The sequence below is a fragment of the Podarcis bocagei genome (genome assembly GCF_964188305.1).
Source record: "Podarcis bocagei genome assembly, chromosome: 10".
Classification (NCBI taxonomy): Eukaryota; Metazoa; Chordata; class Lepidosauria; order Squamata; family Lacertidae; genus Podarcis; species Podarcis bocagei.
The window spans coordinates 805,738-831,010 of record NC_138135.1 but is presented as its reverse complement, the minus strand read 5'-3'; the positions used below and the strand labels follow the sequence as shown (position 1 = coordinate 831,010).

Sequence of the window (25,273 nt, the reverse complement as noted above, 5' to 3'; positions counted from 1 at the left end):
CAGTAGTCCAAGCGTGAGATAACTAGAGCATGCCCCACTCTGGCGAGACAGTTCGCGGGCAGGTAGGGTCTTAGCCTGCGTACCTGGTGGAGCTGGTAGACAGCTGCCCTGGACAGAGTTAACATGCGCCTCCATGGACAGCTGTGAGTCCAAAATGACTCCCAGGCTGCGCACCTGGTCCTTCAGGGGCACAGTTACCCCATTCAAGACCAGGGAATCCCCCACACCTGCCTACCTCCTGTCCCCCAGAAACAGTACTTCTGTCTTGTCAGGATTCAACCTCAATCTGTTAGCCGCCATCCATCCTCCAACCGCCTCCAGGCACTCACACAGGACCTTCACCGCCTTCACTGGTTCTGATTTAAAGGAGAGGTAGATCTGGGTGTCATCTGCATACTGATGAACACCCAGTCCAAACCCCCTGATGATCTCTCCCAGAGGCTTCATATAGATATTAAAAAGCATGGGGGAGAGGACAGAACCCTGAGGCACCCCACAAGTGAGAGCCCAGGGGTCTGAACACTCATCCCCCACCACCACTTTCTGGACACGGCCCAGGAGGAAGGAGCGGAACCACTGTATGACAGTGCCCCCAGCTCCCAGCCCCTCTAGACGGTCCAGAAGGATGCTATGGTCGATGGTCTCAAACGCCGCTGAGAGATCCAGCAGAACTAGGAAACAGCTCTCACCTTTGTCCCTAGCCCGCCGGAGATCATCAACCAGCGCAACCAAGGCAGTTTCAGTCCCATGGTGAGGCCTGAATCCCGATTGGAAGGGATCCAAATGGTCCGCTTCTTTCAGGCGTGCTTGGAGTTGTTCAGCAACCACCCGCTCAATCACCTTGCCCAAGAATGGAAGATTTGAGACTGGGCGATAGTTGGCCAAATTGGCCGGGTCTAAAGATGTTTTTTTAAGAAGCGGTTTAATGACCGCCTCTTTCAGCGGGTCTGGGAAGGCTCCCTCACAGAGGGAAGCATTCACCACCCCACGAAGCCCATCACCCAGTCCTTCCCGGCTTGCTTTTATTAGCCACGATGGGCAAGGATCAAGGAGACAGGTGGTTGGTTTCATGCGCCCAAGCAGCCTGTCCACATCCTCGGAGGTAACAGATTGGAATTGATCCCATATAACAGGACCAGACAGAACTCTAGCACTCTCCCGCCCTGGCCCTGCTCCCACGGTGGAGTCTACCTCCTTCTGAATCTGAGCGATTTTATCTGCAAAAAACTTTGCAAAAGCATTGCAGGAGATCTTGGGGTCCCTACCAGGCCCCGGTGGTACAGGTGGTTCTGATAGATTGCGAACCACCTGAAAAAGTCTCCTGCTGCTGTTTTCTGCAGATGCAATGGAGGCGGTGAAGAAGGCCCTGTTCGTCGTCGCCATTGCCACTTGGTAGGCTCGACATTGAGCTCTAACCCGTGTCCGGTCTGATTCAGAATGAGTTTTCTGCCACCGGCGCTCTAGCCGTCTCAACGATTGTTTCATCACCCTCAGCTCCGGGGAAAACCACAGGGCTGTCCGGACTCCATGCAATCGGAGAGGGCGCTTTGGAGCCAGACAGTCAATAGCCCTGGTTAACTCCACATTCCAGCGGGCCACCAGGGAATCAGCTGAAAGGCCATCAACATGGGATAAAACATCCCCTACCGCTCTCTGGAAGCCAATTGGATCCATTAAGTGGTGGGGGCGGACCATCCGAATCGGTCCCACCTCCCTGCAGAGGGTGATGGCCAGTGATAAGGAAAATCCCGGGTTGAGAGGGCCCATCTCGTCCCCCATGAGTCTGTGAGGTCAGTGAAAGAAGGAAGTTAAACTCCGCTAACCTTGAAGAGTTACCCACCTCCGGAACGAATTAAGTTCGTAACTAGAGGTACCACTGTAATCTGGAGCAAACCAGCGATCAGTAGACCATGATCTTTATTGTTGTGCAAGAGATTCCCACACAGAGCAAGAACCCCGAGCTTGGGGTGACATCAACCTTTTTAACTCCCCCCCCCTCAACCAGAATACATTTTGAGCAGCATCCTCACTAGTATGTCACAAGTGGGGAGGGGTATCAAAGGGTTACACAAGTTCAGCAGTTCGTCCTTCTATCACGTACATCTCTGGACACCTCTCAAGTACCCACCACCCAGAGAACAATAAAACTATTGACATACATCCTTGCTCTCAGGGCTTTATGCACTCAGGGGATTATGGCAGGAGGCCCTGTTCTTACGGCCTGCGTGACTATGCGCTTCGAGGGTCATGGAGGAGGGTGAAGCCTAAATTCACCTTAAAATGGCGTTGGAATGGGAAGAATTGGTTAAAGAATGGATATTATATGAATTTGCAAAGTTAGGTATCTTTCCCTGAGCTGTCAAGCTGAAAGGATACATTCAGACACAATCTTTGTAACAGTGTAACAACTTTAGGCAATCGAAACCAAAATGGCTACAATTCATATACGTTGCCCATAGTCTGAGCAGCAGGAGGGCGCTGAGACAACCGTGCAAAGGCTGAGCTGAATGGCTAGTTTGCAGAGAGTTCCAGCCGTCTACGGATTCCCCCTGATACGGAACGGGGGGGGGGGGCATGTCTTCTTCACCTTCTTCTTCGCTACAATATATCCATTTATTTCCATCTGCCAAGCCCTTCCTCCGGGCAATGCCAGGTGACAGACTATGCAAACATGGACCATTGTCTTCTCAGGATGTGCTTATCTGCGCATATCTCCAGCTCTCTGCATATTCCCCCCTCCCTCCTCCATCCAGCTCTCTGCATATTCCCCCCTCCCTCCTCCATATGTTAATCTGTGTAACCCAACCTCTTAATGTATTCATGATGTAACTGGGATGTATTTTGCACTGTATTCTGGGATATGGAGGGAAATTTCAAAAGTTCATGTCACCCCTTTCTGGCTGTTCAATCTCGCCTTGAACCTGTTGCGCAATAAACTTGGATCTTCTGCAGTTTGCTCCTGCGTCCGGCTGAGCTCATTTTCTTCTGCAGGGACCCGCGGACCTAGACCGACGAGCTGGGTGGCAGAGTAACCCCACACCCAGATTTTAGCCGTAACACCCCATTGCCTAGCTGTCAAAGCATAGTGCTCTTGATTGGTGAGCTTCAGTTATTCATAAATCCCATTCATAAAACACAAAGTCCGTAAATCCCATTCATAAAATGCAGAGACCGTGTTTTCCTGTATTTAAATGATGTGTGTGTTGTTCTTGTGCGACTGAGGGGAGAGGGGTTTTGGACCCAGGGGATAATGTCAGATGGTAAACACACACACACCCTTGTAATTTCCATGTCACCAGGACGGAATTCCCCCACCCTGGTCACACGCAGCTGGGCTCACTTGCCAGAGCCACCTGGAGATCCTGACGGCAATAGCCATAATCCCTGACCACTGGTCCTGCTAGCTCAGGGTGATGGGAGCCGTAGTCCAAAAGCAGCTGGAGACCCAAATTTGGGAAACCCTGTTCACCTTGAAGGAGAAAAGAGGGTTCACTTGCATCAGAACGTCAGGTGAGCCCTGCAGAATCAGGCCCACGGGGCCCCTGTCCTCCCAGGGGCCAAGTAGGGGCCTCTTCTGGGAAGCCCACCGGCAGCACTTGAGCCCCAGAGAAGGAAGGAGGCGCATTTCTTCTAGGGACACATTTCTGGGGTCCCCACGGTGCGCCCCAGCCTAGCTCCACTCTGCCAGGGCAGCTGGTTTTTGTTTCGCTGCAGGTGAGCCTGCCCCGTGCAATGTGGGGCTCTTAAGGGAACTTCGGGGGGGGGGGGAGAGGGGCTGCAGCTTCCCCGCACTTGCGAAGCAGCCCTAGGAGTGGAGGGGAGGCAGGCAGCAGGAGGGCGATGGGGAGGAACCAGCGAGAAGGAGCTTCTGGAGCCTGGGAAGCCCCCTCCCCGCCTGCTCCCTGAAGGTTTCCCGAGCCCCCTCCCCTTCTCATTTCAAGGATTGGGGAACCTCAGCACCCCGGGGTTGCTTTGCTTGGGGAGGGGGAGCTATTTTGCTTCCTGAGGGCAGGAGTCACAATCCTGTCACATTGTGTTGTGTCTGGCTTTTAGGTAAGGGGCTGAGGCTCAGGTGGGACAGAGTTGAGAAGGAACATACCCCGGGGTGTGGATTTCCTCCGCTGCCCAGCTCCTCAGGGTGCCACTCCCCGCGGGTCCCTCCGGTCAGCAAAAGAAGGAGTCTCCAGCCAAGTTAAAGAAGCTAACAGTGGTCAGTTGACCTGATCTTTATGTGTTGCAACAAGGTTCAAACACCCCAAAAGTAGGAACATATGATTGCATGAACTTTTAATGGCTTTTACCCCCTTCCCCATAATAAATTTTCCAACAACTTCATCGATACATGACATGGGGTTTCCCCCCACAATTTTTTCTCCCCATTTCCCACAATACATTTTTCGACAGCATCATAGATGCATCACAAATATGTCACAAAGTAGGAGTCTATGGCATTTAGAAACATGAGCCCGTCACCCACCCCGTCAATAACCCCAATTTCCCAAACCTTTTAACTGCCCTCTTCCCCAAAGAACGTAATAGTATTTACCCATCCCCCAGCTGAAAGGCTTTCCTGCCCTTCTCCCTTCAAAGTATCAGGATTCAACCCGCCATCCCGATGGATTTCTGCCTGGGGCATGTGCTGCCCTTGATCGCCTCCTGCCTGCTAAGGGATTATGGAGTCAGGGGGAGCCCTGGATCCCCTAATTGGAGAGGAGTCATTAGACTTTGGAAGCAAGGAAACCGGACTGATACGGACCGGGAGAAGGGGGGGTACCTCTTTCCCCCTTCTCCTTTCAACGACCGAGGCGATGACCTCGTGGGTGCCCACAATGCACCCACCCTCCGTCCCCTCACCGTTGCACAAGCACCACACGTCTCCCGTCATCCTTCTCCTCCTTTCTTTCTCGAGCGAAATAAGCTCAAGTGTATGAACACATTCCCCTATTTCTTCCTATGGCTATTTGCGCTCCATTCTTAGAACAGGTAGACCTGGCGTTCCAGCTTCTCCGCTAATTCCTATGGCTGCGCCTTAGCCAATCACAGCCATGCATTTATCCTGCACGAGCTAGCTCAGGGAGCCCTTGCACGCCTCATTGAGCCTACTGACAAGCTGCTGACGGCCCCCCACGGTGAGAACAATGGATCCGAAACCAAGGGCCTCGTAAAACTGTCAAAATGTATCCATTCTTGCTACAATGTGTCCATTTTGTTTCCGCTTTCAATCACCAATACCGAATAGGTCAGACAGCATAGGAAACCTTTGGAAATTGATATAAAATCAACCATAACTCCAATTTCTTTCATCTCGGTGTCATTCAACTCGGCTCCCTCTGGACTCCATGATGCTGCCCCTACCTCCATGATCCCCTGAGCGGCAGGTCACGTACTCAGGAAGACCTTAATCCTTTCAGATCGCTCTGCCAAACCCTCCCTCCGGGCAATGCCAGGTGGCAGACGATGCATATCTGCGCCATTGTCTTGCCATCACCTGTACTCAGGAAACGTTTATCTGTGCATATCTACGTTTATCTGTGCATATCTCTTACTCTGCATATTTCCCCCCTCCCTTCCTAAAATGCTAATCCATGTAATCCCACCTTCCTGTAATGTATTCATGATGTAACCTGAAAAAACCAGCCTTCTTTTAATGTATTCATGACGTTCTGTTGCACTGTATTCTGGGACTTGGAGGGAACTTTTAAAAGTTCATGTCGCCCCATTCTCGGGGTTCAATCCCGCTTTGAACCTGTTGCGCAATAAACTCGGATCTTCGCATTTTGCTCCTGCGTCCGGCTGAGCTTCCTTTTCTCCGCTAGAATCCACGGACTTGGTCCGATTGGCTGGGTGGCAGGGTAAATACGCACCCAGATTTTCCGTAACAGCTTGGCGCCCAACGTGGGGCTGCGGTTCTCCCGGGTTGCTGACCGGGGGCCCCGAATTCTTCAGCCGGCGGCGGGCCAATTTGCCCGAGAAGACCCTTTTGGACCTCCGGCCATCTCCCGGGCGGTAATCGGAAGCCCCAGGAGTTCAGCCGGGGAGCAAAAGGGATCCAGCCGGCTTATTCATCGATCCCGGGATCGGATCGACGTAGAAGACGCGTGAGTATAGGAAAATCCAGTGCACTGGTGGGAAGGGGTGGAAGTCTCCTGGCAACCGAATTCTCTGCCCTCCTCTCTATCGTACCTTCTTGCCTTTCTCTTGGTCCAGTCAGCGAGAGAGATCGTGGACCGCTGCTCGACCCGAAAGGGGGGTTCTGAGCTCTATTTCTTTATCTAAACTCTCCAGCCAGCCGCACCAATTGGGAGCCCGAAGGGTAAGACGGAGAGATCCGACTTGAAAGATAGCCGACTCTCCGCAAACGGGTATCCCAGTTGAAAGCAAGGGGTTGGAGCTCTCTTTCCGATCTTCCCGAGCGTCCTTTCTAGGGGGCAGGAAGTGGTCTTGCTTTCTATCCCGATCCCAGCCGCACCGGTCGGGCTACGTACCACGTGTATCGTAGGCCCGCTTCCGAAAGCAAGGGGGATTTTCGACCCAAAACTCTGTCCAGGGATCACCCGATCTGGCACCGCACGGCGCGGGCGTTCAGTAGGGCCCCTTTTCCTGAGAAGTTTGACGATAGGTAGGAGGTTGCCAGGAGGGAATAGCCCATGAGGAATTGGGCGGGACCGGCAGAGTGGAAAAGGGACCCCAGGTGAATGGTTAAGGGAAAAGGAATGAAGGAATACCGGATAGCTAGAGCTCTTTAAAATCTCCCTAGGAAGTTGCCAAGCGACTAAAGACCTTTCTTTTACAAGTCCTTTGTCAAACTGCCCTAGACCCACAAATCCTTATCGACCCCCTCCTCTCTCCTCTTTCCTATCTAGACACGCGTGAAATACACTATGGGTACCCAGGCTTCCAAACACGAGCGGACTCACTCTGGGAGGAAGGCTTCCCGGAAGCCATCCCGTTCCCAGAAGGATCCCGACTCTCCTCTCCAATTTGTCCTCGCGTATTGGAAGTCGATCCCTGGCCACAAATTGTTATCTAAGGAAAAATTAGAGGACCTCTGCTCCGAAACCTGGCCCGCCTGTACTGCCTCCGCCAAACGTGAACTACGGTGGCCACCGGGGGGTTCGTTTAACGAAGAACGCTTGGACCACCTAAGGAAAGCCCTGGTAGAAGAAAAGCCCCGCCAGTTAGAATACCTGGCCACCTTTGAGGCAGTAAGGAGAATGCTCCAAAACCCCAAGGGAACAACCTCTTACCAATTGCCTATATTAAACCCCGGGCGACAGCCAATGCCCCCCCCCTTATGAAGATGACGATGTACGACAGACCCTGGTCCCCTTTTACTATCAAGGACCACCGCCACGAGCCCCGACATCCAGCGACAGCAACTCTAGTAGTGGAGAAGAAACGGGGGAGGAGGATGGGGCTCAAGGCACCGAAAATAGAAGGGTCACACGACTACAAGCAAGAAAGGAAAAGGGGGATGCCAAACAAGTTAGAAATCCCGGACAAGCTAAGACTAAAATCCCCTCCTCTACTCTCCCAAACGCCATTGAGGACTCTACCCAAATCGGGAATAAAACCGCTCCCACGGAACCTCATGGCTCTATAAAGGGGACCCTGGTCCGCGATAAGGAGACACCAGGGACTTCCGACCAAGTAAGCTCCACTGTGAGTTCCACTGCGGTCCAGATGCCCTTAAGGGCCCTGCCCATCCCCCCTCTCGAACCTGATGGGCCCCCGCGGATGGTTTACACGCATCAACCCTTCTACACCTCTGACCTAGTAACTTGGTCAAATCAGATGCCCTCACTGAGGGACGACCCGGACAAATGCCACCGCCAGGTCAGCGCTATCTTCTCCACACACAATCCCACCTGGCCGGATGTCCACGTCCTTCTGAATGCCCTCTTCAACGAGGCGGAGAAAGCGGACATTCTAACTAAAGCCGGGGAAGCCATAGAATCACCAGACTACCAAAGGGGACGGCGTGAGGGATTGCAGGCGCTCACAGCACAATGTCTCAGAGTAGAACCAGAATGGGATTATAACACCACTGACGGTATCTGGTACTTAAACCTATTTAAAAAGGCCATTTTGGACGGTGTAAAGGCCGCCGGACAACGCACCGTTAATTGGACTAAAGTCCAGTCGGTCATGCAGGGACCAAACGAACACCCGTCCGATTATTACACTAGACTGGTCTCTGCCATTAAAACATGGGGAGGAATAGACCCCGAAAACTCGCAGCACGAAGTAATTGTTAAAGGATTCTTCAAAGATCAGGCTTGCCCAGATATCAGAAAAGCTCTAAATCTCCAAATTGGATACGATGGAAAGAGTATAAGTGAAATCTTGTCCATCGCAAAATCTGTCTACAACTCTCGGGATGAAAGAAAGAAGAAGGAAACAAAATCCGAGGTCGAACAAATACTAGCCTTAAGCATGGAAACTGCCTACGGCCCTAATCGAGGCAGGGGACTACCTCGAGGAAAGGGTGTCCGAGGAGGAGGAACCCCAAATCCCTATAGGCAATGGGGACCGGGGACGGGAGGATGCTACTACTGCCAAGAAGAGGGACACATAAAAAGATTCTGCCCCTACCTGAATGCGACACCCTACGGGGGACAAGAGCCTAAGCCTTTCCCTGTTCGGACTACCCACCCCCCTTTCTCCCCACAAGCCAACGTAACTCCAGGCTACAGCAACCACAACCCAGCGGCTTATACCCCACCGACGGTCTCGAACCCGATACCTCAAACCCGACCACAACCAGGACCCCGGACCCTAATGCCGGCCATAGACCAGCCTGCCCACCCTTGGGCGAATGCTACTGCTCCTCCCTTGCACCCTCCAAACCAACCACCCCCCGAGGATCAGGACACTTATTGACAATTAGAAGGGGATCCCAGTCAGACCCAAACCATCTGCCCTATCCTTGCATTGTCACCTGAGGACCCGGTCTGTACTATCGAGATAGATGGCCACCCCTATCAATGTCTACTGGACACAGGGGCTACCTATTCCACCCTAACCGACAGTCACCTCGAACCAGGGACAGTGACCAAGAAAGTAATGGGACTGGATGGGATTGTCAGGAAAAAGCACCAATGCAAAAGCCAGCTCCAGATTGCTGGAATGCAAAACAGGATGTTGTGGTTTGCTACTGTACTGCTGGAGAAAAGGTGGAGCCTATTCTCTGTACTGAGCACCGGATGTTAGCTCAGAGTGTCATCTGACCTGTGCTGGAAGTACAGGGGAGGAGTTGAGACTCTTCTGATGGAGTCTGAAGGGAACAGACGCATTTCTATGTACTGTTGAGTGACAGGAATAAAACATGTAGAAAGGACTCCTGTCTGTCTCATTTCTCCTCCCTGGGAGGATGCAGGGAGGGAGAGAGAAGCGGAGGGTGTGTTCTTCACGTCTGATTGATGAGGAGAATCGCCGGAGTTATGACCTAGCCTGCCGGGAGACGCAGCGGAGAGGTCATCAAGTATCCAGCTTAATTGCCTCGGGGGAGGCCAGGTACCTCTGACTGTAAGCTGAGATACTAACATATGGCAGCCTTCGGATGGTTGCGATTCATCGGACATCTGCATGAGAGGCTGGTGGAATGTCCTCCTCTGCTCCAAGGGAGAAGGCAAGCGTCTGACAGAAGCCAGAGGCTGAACAGACCCAGAGGAAGGTGTTTTCCAAGCAACGGAGATCAAGGTATGCTGCAGATTTCGGGCGAAAAGAGTGAACGCAGGTTGATTAATTCCCTGGTTCACGGGGGAGCTGCGTTGGAAAAATACAGCTCCGGGAGAAGAGGCCTGCAGCTCAAAGCTGAAGCCTGCATTCCACAAATTCCTGTGGTTTTAAGATAAGAAGTCCTGAATGCACTCTTGAGTGGAAAGTTACTGGCTACGCAGCTGCATTGTGAGGCTGGGAAAGCGAAACTAAGCCACGGTGTTTTGGCTACAAGCTTTACGTGCTCTTGGAAAGGGACTTTCCATAGCAGCTAGCGTCAAGCTGCCAGGTGCTAAAAGCATAAACAGCTTGCACTTTGCCTGCTAGAGAAGGCAGAAAAAAACAACTGTTGGATTTTACAGTTTGTTTGGCAGTGTGAGCCAGAGGCTTGGCTTCAAGATGGATGCCAAGAAAGGGGGAGCCCTGCCCTGTTCATCTCCCCTGACCAGAGACAGTTATTCATCATGGTCTGGATGGATAACTACCCCAGAAGGGGTGAACCAAGATGATGCTGGCCAAGTTCCTAAGAGCTCATCGAAAGCTGAGGAGAGCTTTGACCCCAGAGGGGAGAGTGCAGGAACTGTGGCTGTTGGAACTGCAAGTGTTCCTGAACAAGATGCAATGGATGTTGCTGACAGGGGGAGGGAAGAACAGAGTTCAGATCTCCCCACTGGTGGTTCTACTGGAGAGCATGGAGTAGCATTGAGTGCCGTCCGATGCTATAATTGTGGACAGACTGGGCATCTACAGCGAAACTGTAGGAAGCCGCGACAGTCAAGAGGAGCAAAGAACAGCTCTACGAAGCCTGAGGCGTCAGGCAAAAGCCGTATCAAGTGCCAGGTGAAACCTGCAAAGGCTATGATGGCGAAAGGAACCACGCCAGATGTTGGGAACGCATTTATAATCGACACGGGATGTACAAAACATTTATGCCCGCACAAAGGACTATTTTCGACGTTGAAGAAGCAAAGCTTCACTGTGAAACAGCCCAACGGTCAAGAGTTGGAAGCAACTGGAATTGGGACTGTGTATCTTGAGAGTCTGAACTTGACTATAAGTGATGTTTACCTGGTTCCAGAACTGAAATTTAATCTGCTGAGTGTGTCGCAGATTGCAAAGAAAGGACTGAGACTGACCTATGATGCTAAAAGCTGCAAGATCTACAAAGATGGAGAACTGTTTCTTACTGCCAAAGAGAAAGATGGACTGTATTTGTTGACTTTTGATCAAAGTGATTACATGAAATGTAATTCTTCTGATTCTAACGTAATCTCTCTTGCAGGTGTGACCAAGAGCGCCCGGAAGGTACCGAAGGTCGACAGAGCGTTTCAGCGGGTGTATGCTGATGTGATTGGTCCTCTAGAACCATCTAGGGGCAATGCAAAATATTACCTTTTGTGTGTGGATTGTTTCACTAATTATTCTTGGGTTTATATGATGGAGAAACCGCAAGAAACTTTAGAAAAGTTTCAGGAGTTTTGTGACAAGGTTAAAAGTATGCATGATGCTAACATTGATTGTCTTTTCACAGATGCAAAGCAAATTTTTCTGTTACAGAAGTTTCAGAAGTTCCTGGAAGGAAAAGGGATAGACCACAAAGTTGCTGTTTCGCAAGAAGCGTGGAACAGGGGGGTCTGTGTGAGGGTGAACAAAGAATTGCAAAAGGGGATGAATGCGCAATTGCTGAGTTCACATTTGCCACATGATTATTGGGCCGAATCTCTAGCGTCCTATCTTCATGTGTGGCTGAGAAAAGTCTCAACAGAGTTGGGATGTTCTCCTTTTGAGAAGCTGTTTAATAGAAAACCTTCTGTTGCCTATTTTAAGGTTTTCGGGTCTCATGTGAGAACAGAAGCTCCAGGTGGAGTAAAGAATGCCAGAGGCATTTTTGTGGGTTATGAAAAGGGTCTCTACAGAGTAATTTTGTCTGAATCTGGTCAGGTGATTCTCACAAAGTTTCTAGAGAGTGCTCCGGAACAAGAGCGGGTTGTAGAACAAACATTTCCCACAGGAAACGATTCAGATGATGATGATGATTTTTCTGATGTCACAGATTACAGTGGTACTGACGATGACACTGATAGCTCAGAGAGTTCAGTTGTAACAGTCATTGAGAGAAAATCTCACACAATGGATAGACCTTCACAGGTGAAGGAAGAACCACTGATTGCTACTGGTTCTCAACAAAGTCCAGAGGTTGAACCAGTGAGCACAGAGGATCAGAACCTCATACGCAGGTCTGAGAGAGTTACAAAGGGTGTACCACCAAAGAGGTACTCAAAAGAGTTTGCTAACTTAGCTGTTGCATGTGTTGCTATTGTTAACAACTCAAAGCAGGTTAAAGCAGTGTCTAAGTCAGAGACAAAGGCACAACAGAGAATAGCAAGCCAAGGTAATGCAGAAGCACTCATTCCTTGGAAGCCAGACAACCAGAGAGGTACACTGGTGAAACCAGTGGTGGGGAGTTCCAAGGGTGGAACTGAAACAACAGGGGACTGTTATATGTATAACAACTGTTTGTTCTCTTCTCTGGATCATGTTTTGCCTATTGATGCTTTTGGGGGAGGTTGTCAGGAAAAAGCACCAATGCAAAAGCCAGCTCCAGATTGCTGGAATGCAAAACAGGATGTTGTGGTTTGCTACTGTACTGCTGGAGAAAAGGTGGAGCCTATTCTCTGTACTGAGCACCGGATGTTAGCTCAGAGTGTCATCTGACCTGTGCTGGAAGTACAGGGGAGGAGTTGAGACTCTTCTGATGGAGTCTGAAGGGAACAGACGCATTTCTATGTACTGTTGAGTGACAGGAATAAAACATGTAGAAAGGACTCCTGTCTGTCTCATTTCTCCTCCCTGGGAGGATGCAGGGAGGGAGAGAGAAGCGGAGGGTGTGTTCTTCACGTCTGATTGATGAGGAGAATCGCCGGAGTTATGACCTAGCCTGCCGGGAGACGCAGCGGAGAGGTCATCAAGTATCCAGCTTAATTGCCTCGGGGGAGGCCAGGTACCTCTGACTGTAAGCTGAGATACTAACAGGGATACCCCGCACTTGCCCGCTCTCGCGACCGGCCAAGGTCACCCTCGGACCATTACTAGCAGAACACACTTTCCTCTTAACAAGCAGCCCTGTCAACCTTCTCGGCAGAGACCTCCTCTGCAAACTCAACGCCACCATAAAATGTTCCCCGGATGGCATTTACCTACATATGCCAGGGAACTCTATTCCCATGTTCCAGGGTATCGTCCAAGAATCTAAAGCGGAACGACAGTTTCCCGAACTCCCACTAGACCTGGAAAATGAATTGCCCCCCTCCCTATGGGGCACTGAATCAACCTCAGTTGGGCTCTTACTCTCTGCCACTCCGGTCAAGATCACTTACCGAAGTGACCTACCCTTCCCGTGTACCAAGCAATACCCTCTGCCCAAAGAAGCCATAGAAGGCCTAACACCCATGATTGAAGACTTCCTCGAAAAGGGGATCCTAGTCTCATGTGCTTCACCCTGTAATACCCCAGTTCTCCCAGTCAAGAAGCCCGCTAAGGATGGGGCACCCATACGGTACCGCTTTGTGCAGGACTTGAGACTAGTGAACCAATTCGTGATACCCCGACACCCGGTAGTTGGCAACCCGAACTCCCTCCTAAACGCCATTCCAGCAGGGACGACTTGGTACTCCGCTGCGGACCTATGCTCTGCCTTCTTCAGTATACCCCTGGACCCGGAGAGCCAATTCCTTTTTGCATTTACCTGGGGGCCCGGTCAATTAACTTGGACCAGACTGCCCCAAGGCTACGTAGAGTCACCCGCGATTTTTTCGGCCGTATTACATCAGGACTTAGAGGACATCCACCTACCGGCCAGCTCCACTTTGCTCCTCTACGTGGACGATATTTTATTATGTTCTACCAGTGAGGAGGCGTGTAAGATAGATACTAAATACCTCCTATCGGAATTAGCAAGGAAGGGACACAAAGTGTCTCCAAAGAAACTCCAATATTGTAAACAAGAGGTCAAGTATCTGGGACACATCTTGGGAGTAGGGACCAGAAGTTTAGCCACTGACAGGATCGAGGCAGTCACTAAAATCCCTCTCCCAAAAACAAAGCGACAGCTGCGCGGCTTCCTAGGCATGGCCGGCTTTTGCCGGGCATGGATCGCTGGTTACAGTGAAATAACGAAGCCCTTAACTGTCATGACGCGTCAGGACCGCCCAGACACTTTGGTCTGGGAGGAAGAAGCTTACAGCTCCTTTGAACGACTAAAACGGGAACTCAGATCCGCTCCTGCCCTAGGATTACCCGACTACCGAATCCCTTTCAACCTGTTCATCCATGAGCAAATGGGGGTAGCCTCCGGTGTCCTAACCCAACCCTTCCGCGACCAAGAGAGGCCAATAGCATATTATAGTCTACAACTTGACAACACTGCTAAAGGGGCTGTCAGTTGCCTCAGAGCCATTGCAGCCGCTGCTGTCCTCCTCGAGAAAGCCCAAGAAACAGTTCTAGGCCACGAAATCACCCTTCACGTTCCCCATTCTGTCTCAACCCTCCTAACCTTAAAAGGATGTCACCACTTCTCGAACTCCCGCCTCAACCGGTATGAAGCCCTCCTACTAACCCCAACCAATGTCACCATTAAACGTGTCAACTCGCTAAACCCCGCTACCCTACTACCCCTTCCCGATGATGGCACCCCGCATCATGACTGCACCACTATAGTCCGGCAAGCCGAAAAGCCCCGTGAAGACTTAGATCATCTTCCCCTGGAGAACTCGGACCTAATACTATATACTGATGGTAGCTCAAAGGTAATCGACGGGGTTAGAAAGACTGGGTATGCGGTGGTCTCCGACTTCGAAGTACTAGAGTCAAACCCAATCAACCCTCAGTACAGTGCCCAAGCCGCCGAGCTAATTGCGCTGTTGCGTGCCTGCGAGATTGGTGAGGGGAAGCGGATAACCATTTATACGGATAGTAAATACTGTTTCGGCCTGGTGCACACAACTGGCCAAATTTGGCTCCAGAGAGGCTTTCTAACCGCTGCCGGGTCTCAAATCTCGCACGCCGCCCTAGTTGAGCGACTCCTCACAGCGATCCATCTACCTGCCGCTATAGCCGTCGTCCACTGCAAGGCCCATACCAAGGGCAGGGACTCAGTTTCTAAAGGAAACAGGCGAGCCGACAAAGCCGCACAGATGGCTGCCTTACGCATCCCTAACAATGAATCCGAGTTTCAAGCCCTCCAACTACCAGCAGACCTAGACCTCACAGAAATTTACAAATCTGCCCCAGGGGATGAAAAGGCTACGTGGGAATCGATAGGTGCCACCGAACAACAGGGTATCTGGGTCCTCCCCGATGGAAGAACCGTCCTTCCAAAGGCCTGGACTCCAAAAGTAGTGAGGTTTCTTCATCAGCGGACACATTGGGGAAAAGGGAGATTAATGGAACATATAATTAGATCTTGGTACGCACCCGGGATAGCGGCCGCTGCAGCAGCAGCATCAAAGAATTGCATTACCTGCCATCGCTTCAATCCCAAGCGTGAACCCAGGAGGCCACCAGGAGCCAGACCGTGGGCCTTTGTCCCTTTCGAGAACTTGCAGCTTGATTTCATTGATCTGCCCCAATGCCAAGGCTTTAAACATGCTTTGATTATAGTTGACCAATTCTCCTCGTGGGTGGAGGGATTCCCTTGCAGAAAAGCCACCGCATCTGTAGTTGCCAGGGCCCTCCTACAGGATATTATTCCCCGCTATGGCATACCCCGCCGCCTAGACAGCGACAGGGGAACCCACTTCACTGCAGAAGTGGTGCAATTAGTGGCCAAGGCACTCCAAATTAAATGGGACCTCCACACTCCATACCACCCACAATCCTCTGGCCAAGTGGAGCGTATGAACCAAGAAATAAAAATACAGTTGGGCAAACTTTGCGAGCTCACTGGCTTAAAATGGGTGAATGCACTCCCACTGGTTCTTCATAACATCCGCAGCGCCCCAACCGGACGTTTAAAACTCTCTCCATTCGAACTCTTATTCGGGAGACCTCCTCCCGTCTACAACACTCTATTCCCACTATCAGAACTGGAGCTGGGGGAAGCAGAACTTACTAATTATGTTATTCAGCTCCAGACACAACTACAGCGCCTCCACCACTACGCGGCCATCGAGGGACAGAACCTGCCCATTGACGTCCACGCTCACTCCTTCCACCCGGGTGACTGGATCCTCGTCAAGGTCTACCAGAAGGAACCACTCCAACCCGCGTGGGAAGGTCCCTACCAAGTACTCCTGACATCGCCAACCGCCGTGAAAATAGGTGAGAAGAATTCTTGGTTACATCACACCAGGTGCAAGTCCTCACCCCCTCCACCGGAGGCTGAAGAAAGCAACGGCGAGGACTTCACCTTTTCGACTCCACCTGCTCCACCGGCCTCATATATTGACGACGACGACCAACAGACCGGACCAGTAGATCGGGGCCAAGTTCGGGCCCAACAGACCGGACCAGCAGATCGGGGCCAAGTTCGGGCCCAACAGACCGGACCAGCAGATCGGGGCCAAAGTCGGGCTCAACAGACCGGACCAGCAGATCGGGGCCAAGGTCGGGCTCAACAGACCGGACCAGACACCGCGACACCCAACTGGACGTCCGAAATCATCCCAGATACCAACACCATCAAGCTACGTTTCAGACGCGCTGACAGCTCATTTGACGGCTCCATTGACAGCTCGCTTCGCTGACAGCTTCGCTGACAGCTCATTTGACAGCTCCATTGACAGCTCGCTTCGCTGACAGCTTCGCCTTTTGACAGCTCATTTGACAGCTCCATTAACAGCTTGCTTCGCTGACAGCTTCGCCTTTTGAGCTTCGCTTTACAGCCTCGCCCTACCTGACACCTTCGTTCGTTAGACCATTTGCGCTCTCCCTACACGCATCCGAACCATGGGTCTAGCTAGCACCGCCCTTCTCCTCGCCGCCTTCTCCGGGGTCGCGTCCACCTCATCAGACCACTGCACAGGCTTGCAAACGAACTACCACTTCTTGGACTATCATGAGGTCGAGACGGGAAGGTCTAACCCTGATCGAATGGGGGACTTTGATTTCTGCCTTCCTGAGTCCCGAACCTTGCTGCGCCATTCCCTAGTTCCCCAACTCGCCGAAAACGAATATTGGGAACTTTTCATCCGGAACAAGGATTTACACCGCATCGGCTCTGCGGCTCTCACTCTTGACCACTCCTCTTACCGGCTGACCTGCAGAAATGGGACTTATCTTCTTTACGAGAATGGAGAGGTCTCACAAACCCCAAATTGGACCGAAGTCGAGACAGGAGGGGCTACCCACGCTTATACGCAATCAAGCCACCCCTCTGGAAACTTGATTTTCGGGCTCCAATGCCTCCGCTCTACCCCAGAAACCCGAAAGCCCCAACTCCAAGGACTCTGCCTGCGACGGTTCTGCTGTTTATGGGACTTAGGGGTCACTCATGAGTGGAAAGGGGCTGAATATCTCGAAGGGTGGCACCACCCTATACACCCCTCGCGCTCCCCCTCATGGGACCACGTCGGACCCCTGCGATGCGGCGGTATCGCCAGGGATAGGCGACTACTGAACACCACCGACCCCCTCCATCCGGTTGGCACGGCACCCCGACAATTCGGCACTGACTCGGCACTCCCTGGAGAAGATCTCCTGTCATCCTGGGAGCAGAACTCCTACATTAAGCTTCTCAGCCAGGTGGCGAAGGAATCACCCTACCCGGACTGCTGGATTTGCGCTCACGCACCCAGCCATCTCCAACAGAGCCTCCCACTGGTCCCTGTGCCAGTGACCCTAGAACAGTTCCGTTCCGGAAATGTTACCTCCTGGAACTTGACCGCACTCAACTTAACACATCAATACCTCTACCTCACCGGCCCTACAAAGGGACCCCTTTGCCGCAGCTTCTCAGGCGAAGGAACCTTCATCGGATCCAGTACATGCACCAACACTCTGGAAATCCTATCAACTGGACTGGTCACTGTCTCCAACACCAGGGACTCCCGAACATTTCCTAACCTTACTGTTGCCTGGGCCGCTGCGGTCGGACACCCCTTGGACTGGAAACCACAACCCACAGACACCATGCTGCTGCAAACCTTTGCCTCAGGCCGAATGGAATCTTACCTCAGCGGCCTATTCTGGGTGTGTGGGCACCGCGCTTATACATGGGTGAGCCCACACATGTCCGGATCCTGCTTCATCGGCTACATCGTCCCCGGAATTAGAATATTACCACACCTACCCCCTGGAAGACAACGGAACAAAAGGGAACAAAAGGAGCTGTCAGACCTGTCAGACGTTGCTGCGAATGGAGAGACCGTAGGCCGGGCACTCTTCCCCGCCTACGGTGCCGGGTCAAACCACGTAGATATTCTCCGGCTCACCGACATCCTCCTGAAATTTATGCAGGAGGCGACCCAGATCACGGATTCCCTCATGTCCGAACTATCCGAGGTAAGACAGTTGAGCCTACAGACGAGGATTGCGACCGATTTCCTCTTGTCTAGTCAAGGAGGCACCTGTGCCTTAATAGGTACAGAGTGCTGCACATATGTGACCGACCAGACTTTGAACATAACCGGACATTTAAATAACATTCACGAGTTAGCAGGGAGGCTACACAATATCCAACATGAGGGGCTATCCGATCTGGACTTGTGGGGATGGTTACCCAAGCTGGGATGGCTCCGACAGTTACTGAAAGTCATACTGCTTCTTATATTGACCGCTGTTTTTTGTGTCTCTATCCTATGTTGTACCGTGCGCTGTATTAGCCCCTGTTGTTCCCTCCTCCGTCACTCTGCCTCTTCCAACTCATTCCCTCTCCGAGCCTATTCCCGTTCCCAACACACAAACTTCCCGGACTACATACGGATGAGACATCTGGGAGAAGGGGAATACGAGATCACTGAAATCTAGTGCTTCTGTGGTGCGGAGAAAGGATTTGCAAGTTCCTTCAGAACTTTAATGCAAATCTATCTCCGAATGGGGGACTGATACGGACCGGGAGAAGGGGGGGGTACCTCTTTCCCCCTTCTCCTTTCAACGACCGAGGCGATGACCTCGTGGGTGCCCACAATGCACCCACCCTCCGTCCCCTCACCGTTGCACAAGCACCACACGTCTCCCGTCATCCTTCTCCTCCTTTCTTTCTCGAGCGAAATAAGCTCAAGTGTATGAACACATTCCCCTATTTCTTCCTATGGCTATTTGCGCTCCATTCTTAGAACAGGTAGACCTGGCGTTCCAGCTTCTCCGCTAATTCCTATGGCTGCGCCTTAGCCAATCACAGCCATGCATTTATCCTGCACGAGCTAGCTCAGGGAGCCCTTGCACGCCTCATTGAGCCTACTGACAAGCTGCTGACGGCCCCCCACGGTGAGAACAATGGATCCGAAACCAAGGGCCTCGTAAAACTGTCAAAATGTATCCATTCTTGCTACAATGTGTCCATTTTGTTTCCGCTTTCAATCACCAATACCGAATAGGTCAGACAGCATAGGAAACCTTTGGAAATTGATATAAAATCAACCATAACTCCAATTTCTTTCATCTCGGTGTCATTCAACTCGGCTCCCTCTGGACTCCATGATGCTGCCCCTACCTCCATGATCCCCTGAGCGGCAGGTCACGTACTCAGGAAGACCTTAATCCTTTCAGATCGCTCTGCCAAACCCTCCCTCCGGGCAATGCCAGGTGGCAGACGATGCATATCTGCGCCATTGTCTTGCCATCACCTGTACTCAGGAAACGTTTATCTGTGCATATCTACGTTTATCTGTGCATATCTCTTACTCTGCATATTTCCCCCCTCCCTTCCTAAAATGCTAATCCATGTAATCCCACCTTCCTGTAATGTATTCATGATGTAACCTGAAAAAACCAGCCTTCTTTTAATGTATTCATGACGTTCTGTTGCACTGTATTCTGGGACTTGGAGGGAACTTTTAAAAGTTCATGTCGCCCCATTCTCGGGGTTCAATCCCGCTTTGAACCTGTTGCGCAATAAACTCGGATCTTCGCATTTTGCTCCTGCGTCCGGCTGAGCTTCCTTTTCTCCGCTAGAATCCACGGACTTGGTCCGATTGGCTGGGTGGCAGGGTAAATACGCACCCAGATTTTCCGTAACAGGTCAAACCGTAGAATTTTGGCGATTATTTGACGTTTCTTCAGCTTTCTATAGTGAAGTCGAGGAAACAGTCGCGATTCATGGAATCCGCTTCTGGCTCCAATTCTATAGGCTGCTTTTCTGAGCCTCTTGGCTGTTGTGCAGGGACGGGGCCTGTGTCCACGGTCCTTGTCCTGGCCTGAGTCAGAGGCTGGGGTGGGGAGCTGGGATTTGGGGGGAGTCGTTTAGCTGCCCCCCGTTCCTGGTTTGAACAGCACCAAGACCTAAAACACGGAGGGATCTAAGCTCGTGGGGTGGGGGCGGGGAGGATGTTGCAATGCAAACCTTGTAGGAGGGACGGGACCCACTTGGCAGATCTTCTCCCCCCCCCTCAATTCTTTCCCTCCCCTCCTCCTCTCACCCCGCCCTCACAACCCCAGACCCTGCCCCCAAACATCCCACCCCTTCCTCCTCCTCCTCCAATCCGGCTTCTGCTCCGGGAATGTGGGGGGAGAGCCCCCTCCCACCCTGCCTGCTTCTCCCGCAAGTGGAGCTTCCACTCCGGATTGCTGCTCTGCCCCGTAGCTCTAGGGGCGCGCGCTTTCGGAAAGGGGAGGGAGGAGGCAGGGGACCCCCCCCCGGATGTTGCAGGAAAGGAGGATCGGGAGCGAGGACAAAGAGGTAAAGGGGTCGCGGGGGGGGGGGAGACGGGAGAAAAGGACCCAGAGACCCCCTCCAGCTCCCCAAAGCGCCTTCCGTGGGGCCTGGATCCCGGCACGCGTGCTGCGAGGGGCGGAGATGGGGCGCCCACCCACGAGGACTCCCTGGCCCCGTTTCCCCCACGCAGGCATCCCTGGGGCGCGGAGAGAAGCCAGGAGAGAGCCCTGTCTTTCCCCGGCTCGTCTTGGGGGGGGCAATAGGGGCGGAGAGATGGGTCGCGCCTGGCAAGGGGTGAGCCAAGGGGGCGTCTGGGTGCAGGGGAGACTCCGGGAGAAAGGGAGGGGGTCGGGGAAGTAGGGAGAGAAGGGAGGGGCATCCTCGAGTCAGGGAAGCGCAGCATTGGCCGGGGGGGGGGGAGGGAGATAGGAAGACCAGTCTTTGGGGAGAAGTCTCCCTCGTGGCTTCCTTGGGGACTCTCCGGAGGGGCCGCCTTGGCTTCTCCCTCCCGCCCAGCAATCGACACCCCCCTTCAAGGCGACCAGAGAGGGATCCCTGGAAAGTGGGGGTCCTGTCCCCCCATCTTTCCATCCTGCAAGCTCCATCCTCTTCCCACCCCATAAGCCCCTGCCCTGTCCAGACGCAGCGCTTCTGCCCAGTCCAGCCATTGGTCCCCTGGAGAGGAGAGGAAATCCCGAGAGGAAGAGGGGAGGGGGGAGGCCTTCTCAGAAGCGGCTCTTGGTTTCCGCAATCCCACCCAGGAAGCAGCCAGAAACCTTTTAATCTCTCTCAGGCTTCCATCTTTTATTGTCCTTTCTTGAGGATGAGGATAATGTACACCTGTCATCAGAAACAGGGGTGCAGAGTCCATGGAATGGCTCTCAGGATTGATACAGAAGTTGCACCTCAAAAGCATTTCTGTTCCTCTTATTCTTTGAAGGCAATGTCAGAGTGACTGACAAGCTGAGATACAACCCATCATCATCTGATGACAGTGACTGCATGAATCTTCCCAGTCAAAGGACCCATTTTCATGATAGGCATTGCCTGTGGCTGGAGGCTCTACACAGGTGTGCCTGTGCAGGCCAAAGACTGCCAGTATTAGCACAGGTGAGGTGTGTGACCTCCCCAAATTTACAGACTGTATGTGAATGAGAGTTTGTGGGTGGGATTATAGTTTACGGCAACCCTGTGATTTTCTCCACCCATAACATTTTATGAGCTGATATTGAAGTACAAATTCCAAATTAATTACAAAAAATCACATGATAATAATAATAGTACAGTGGTAACTCGGGTTAAGAACTGAATTCGTTCTGGAGGTCCGTTCTTAACCTGAAACTGTTCTTAACCTGTGGTACCACTTTAGCTAATGGGGCCTCCTGCTGCCGCCGTGTGATTTCTGTTCTCATCCTGAAGCAAAGTTCTTAACAAAAGGTACTATTTCTGGGTTAGCAGAGTCTGTAACCTGAAGCGCCTGTAACCCGAGGTACCACTCTAGATGTTATACTATTAGTATATTCCCCAAGCCACTCTGGGCAGCTTACAGTACATATAGGTAAAGGTAAAGGGACCCCTGACCATTAGGTCCAGTCATGGCCGACTCTGGGGTTGTGGCGCTCATCTCGCTTTATTGGCCGAGGGAGCCGGCGTACAGCTTCCGGGTCATGTGGCCAGCATGACTAAGCTGCTTCTGGCAAACCAGAGCAGCGCACGGAAACGCCGTTTACCTTCCTGCCGGAGCCGTACCTATTTATCTACTTGCTCTTTGATGTGCTTTTGAACTGCAAGGTTGGCAGGAACAGGGACCGAGCAACGGGAGCTCACCCTGTCATTGCGGGGATTTGAACTGCCAACCTTCTGATCGGCAAGTCCTAGGCTCTGGGGTTTAACCCACAACGCCACCCGTGTCCCTACAGAACATATACAAGACAGTAAAACATCCAAAAATTAAAAACCTCCTGATACAGCTGTCTTCTAAATGTCAAATGGTTGCCTACCAGTGGCGTAGCGTGGGTTGTCAGCACCCGGGGCAAGGCAAGTAATTTGCGCCCCCTAACCCGTGGATTTTAGCACTCAAGTGCGAGCGCGCCCTCGGATTTTTCCAGTAACACTTGACTTTATAGAATCATAGACTCGTAGAGTCGGAAGGGACCCGATGGTCATCTAGTCCAACCCCCTGTGGTGATGATGATGATACATTTTATTTATACCCCGCCCTCCCCAGCCAGAGCCGGGCTCAGGGCGGCTAACACCGGTAAAATTACAATAGAAACATAATGGGGGGAGGGACCAATTTAAAATACAGGTTAAAATGCAATTTGAAAAGCAGCCTCATTTTAAAAGTAGCCCACAAATCAAAACTGTAAGGGGAGGGAAGACATAAGGGTCCCACTGAGTCCAAACCAAAGGCCAGGTGGAACAGCTCTGTCTTGCAGGCCCTGAGGAAAGATGCAGGACCACGCAGCTGTCCCGTGCGGGGATCGAACCTGCAACCTTGACATCCCTATTTCCATAGGGTTCGGGTTTCCGAGTGGCTAGGGAAACCAAGCTGGATGGGGAGGGGAAGCCACAAACATGAGTCTGACCAAACTGTGGGAAGCAGTGGAAGACAGGAGTGCCTGGCGTGCTCTGGTCCAGGGGGTCACGAAGAGTCAGATACGACTAAATGACTAAACAACAACAACAACAACAACAACAACAGCAACAATAATGTATGAAGTTACATTGAAAGACCTACATTGGCTCCCTGTACGTTTCTGAGCACAATTCAAAGTGTTGGTGTTGACCTTTAAAGCCCTAAACGGCCTCGGCCCAGTAGACCTGAAGGAGCGTCTCCACCCCCATCATTCTGCCCGGACACTGAGGTCCAGCACCGAGGGCCTTCTGGCAGTTCCCTCCCTGCAAGAAGTGAGGTTACAGGGAAGCAGGCAGAGGGCCTTCTCAGTAGTGGCTCCTGCCCTGTGGAACGCCCTCCCACCAGATGTCAAAGAGAAGAACAACTACCAGACTTTTAGAAGACATCCGAAGGCAGCCCTGTTTAGGGAAGCTTTTAATGTTTGACGTATTAATATTTTTTGGGAAGCCGCCCAGAGTGGCTGGGGAAGCCCAGCCAGATGGGCAGGGTATAAATAATTTATTTTTATTTTTATTTGACACCCCCCAAGCCAAGGAGATAAGTAACTCTACAACTTCACAAGTCATCTGAAGGGAAGTTTTTTAAAATGTTTCATGTTTTATTATATTTTTATCCAAGGTGACTGGGGCAGCCCAGTCAGATGGGAAGGGTATAAATAATAAAATTATTACTATTATTATTATTATGGAATAGGGCGTCTCAATTTTCTTTGATGAAATGTTGCAAGGTATTCCGATTAATGCTTTTTATAGGATATTGGACACGGTGCGAGTTTATGGCTGCCAAGTATTGGCCTGAAAGGAAGCGCAGCCGGCGTCAGGGAACTGCTGGAGGATGGAGCTTGCAAGTGTTAGAATGCAAAACGCGGACAGGTTCAGGCACGCAAGAAGGTGGGGGAAAGGGGAGCCCGGATGGCTAAGTTTAAGAGCACGGCGCTGATAAGGCCAAGGTTGCAGGTTCTATCCCTTGTAGGGGGGCAGCGGCGTATTACTGCATTGCAGCGGGTGGGACTAGATGACCCTCGGCTCCCTTCCAGCTCGACAGATTCTATGAAAGCGCATGGAGCGCGGAAGTTGCATTGCAAGTAGTACGTGGGGGGGGCAAGGGTTGCAGAGAGAGAGGGAGGGAGGGGGGAACTGGCCCTCCGCTGGACAACTGACCCGGCCGGGCTCTGTTTCCCAGGGAAGCAAGAAGTTGCAATCCAAAGTTGCAGAAGCGCCCTGCTCCTTCTTCCGCGGAGGGAAACGCTCCTGCAGAGGCGAGAGGCAGCGAGGAAGCGACGAGGTGAGGCTTTTGTGAGGTAGGGAGAGGAAAGACGGGGGAGGGAACCCAAGGAGGATTTGCACGAGAGGGAATGAAGGGGAAACGCGCCTCCCACGCGGAGCACTTTTCCCCGGGAAATGCACGGGGTGGGGTCGTGGCTGATCCGTGCTGCGCGCTCGCGTCATGCGGCCCAAAGTGCTGCAGGATCGCCAATGCAAGACCCCCTTTTAAAACCTCCCCCAGCTCTGGAAAAAAAGGGGGAAGGGGATGGCGTCAGGGTGCGGAGGCTGCCCGTGCCCGGCCAGGCATCGGTGGCAGCGTCAGCGCTGCTGCAGCAGCTGCTCCTCCTGCGAGCAGTGAGTGGAGCGCAGCCGCAGCGGCGGCGGGGGGCGCACGCGCGCCAAGGCGCAAGGCTGGCGGTGGCGGCGGGGAGCCCGGCGGAGGAAGGAACTTGTCCCTTCCCTCTGGACTCGCGCCCCCCGCAGATGTTGCGCCCGGTGCGGCTGGCACCCCTGGCACCCCCCACGCTACGCCACTGTTGCCTACTTCCTTGCCCTCTGAAGGGAGGGCATTCCATGGGGCAGGAAGCCCTCTGCCTGGTTCCCTGAAACTTCACTTCTAACAGCAAGGGAACCAGCAGAAGACCCTCGGAGGCGGACCTCCCTGTCCGGACGGAGCGATGGGGGTGAAAATGCTCCGTCAGGTCCACAGGGACGCGGCTGATGAGGGCTTGAGGTTGCAGATCTTGCTCCTCCATAATGATCGATGTATAGTTAGCAGAGTAGGAAAAAACATTCAGAGGCAGAAAAAAATCAGCTGAGAAATTTATTACTGAAGACAGA

At 52.3% G+C, this 25,273-nt stretch overlaps 2 protein-coding genes across 4 annotated transcripts in view; both read left to right on the top strand.

Annotated features, from left to right (window-relative positions):
• The window catches only part of LOC308595582 (uncharacterized protein), a 163,288-nt gene that overhangs the window by 14,140 nt on the left and 123,875 nt on the right, over positions 1-25,273 (top strand). The gene's annotated exons all lie outside the window — the stretch shown is intronic.
• The window catches only part of LOC308595559 (uncharacterized protein), a 149,389-nt gene that overhangs the window by 101,080 nt on the left and 23,036 nt on the right, over positions 1-25,273 (top strand). Inside the window, exon 1 of one of the 2 annotated variants that reach the window (XM_081209910.1) lies at positions 20,523-20,554. The exons of the other annotated variant lie outside the window; for it this stretch is intronic. The gene's annotated coding sequence lies outside the window, so the exon portion shown is untranslated. Of the gene's footprint in view, positions 1-20,522; positions 20,555-25,273 lie in introns of those variants that run through there. 2 annotated transcript variants of the gene reach the window in all.